This window comes from Peromyscus eremicus, chromosome 9 (genome assembly GCF_949786415.1).
Source record: "Peromyscus eremicus chromosome 9, PerEre_H2_v1, whole genome shotgun sequence".
Lineage (NCBI taxonomy): Eukaryota > Metazoa > Chordata > Mammalia > Rodentia > Cricetidae > Peromyscus > Peromyscus eremicus.
The window spans coordinates 20072693-20074374 of NC_081425.1; positions in this window are offsets into that span (position 1 = coordinate 20072693).

Here is a 1682-nt window from a genome sequence, read left to right on the forward strand (position 1 = left end):
GGCCAAGTCAGCTAGGTGATTTTTTTCAATTTCACTCAAAAAAGAAAGGGTTTGCCTCACGTCTCTTCTTGTTTTCACTTTTGAGACATGCTACCTTAATAAAGCAGGGGCTCTGGGAGACATGGCTAGTCCAAACGGCATGACAGTTTGATCAGATCTAAACTACAGGAGGAAATGTGAAAGGTGGACAAATGAACAGACTGGGTGAACAATTTGGGGTGAGTGCTTTGGGGACACCACCTGCTAAACACTGAAACTTATGGAAACGTTGCTCGTGTGGAGAATGAGGAAGGGTAACTGTGGCGAAGAATTAAGAAATGTAGATGAGCCCACTGGATGGAGATGGTTAACACAGGGAATACACTCGAGTTCCCAAACTGAGGACAACTGTCTTGTTAGCACTTAATTAGGATGATAGGTCTATCCCTGGTACCCTATCAGGCCTCTTTCTTACTTTTAAATTGTAAGAGTTGGGTTATTAGGCATGGTCTCTTTAATTACCTTTATAGTCACTTGTCCAATAAAACTGATAACAGTCATAGTGTCCTTCAGACTCAAAACATTAACTCTAGCGGCAGAGCGATTGAGTAAGAGGGAGAAGACCTCATTCACCTCTAATAGGGATCTTCCACCAGCCCTCTCATCAGCCCTGCATCCTGCTTATTGCTGTGAGCCTTGAAGATTGGTAACAATTACGTGAATAGGAGGAAGGCAGACTTTACTTTTTGCCTCTTGTGCCTATTAGAAAGCCCCATCTCACCCAGTCTATGTGTAATCCTCTCAAGATCCTTCTGGGGAGAGGTTGTCTACAGCTGGATTCCTTTTCCAACAGGCAATCTTCTCCATACAGGTGGCTTCAATCAAAGTCATTAATTCATTTGGCAATCAGCATTATGGAGTGTTGGTAACTGCCACTTAGTTCTAGAACATGAAGACCAGAAAAGATCTTACTGAATAATCTAATTTAAACTTTAGTTCAAGGCAAATGCAGTCATTTCTGATCACATAATATGGAAGGTGATTAATGTTCAACAAGGAAGGGATTCTATGTATCTACTTCAGCATTAGCTTCTGGGATTTAATTTCGACTGGATCATAAGTCAATTACAAATGATCTAACCACCAAGCTCCCTACGGGGAGTTCTGGGAAATTAAGTGAATACATATCCCTGGCCTCAGGAAATCTACCATAGGATGACAGACAGGGTAAACACAGAAAGTTAGGCATGACTAGTTGCAAAGAGAACCTGTTACTCTCTGTTCTGTGCTTCTGATGTAGCCCATCCTGTCCAGAGGCCAGGTTGCTAGAGTAAGCTCCTTTGCCCAGCTGCTATTGATTGACATTTCTATTGGCTTATCTCTCAGGCTGTCACTCAGGATATTTCCTGCCCCACCCTGTAGCATCCTGGCCCAAGGGAGTTGTTGAGACAAATAAATAAATTAATTAAAGGTGCTTTAGACAGGAAAAACTCCAGTCAAGATCAGAAAGTAGCTGAGATAGCAAATGTTTTCAATATCATCTTATTCCAAAGAAACGAGTAAAACTCATCATAAGGCTTTTGTTAACTTCAATCTTTTTTCACTTACCACTGTCCTAAATTGACATAAAGACTCCAGAAAGTGTTTTCTTTCTAATGTTCTGGCCAGTTTTACGTATCTCTTATAAACTCTATGTATCTTCC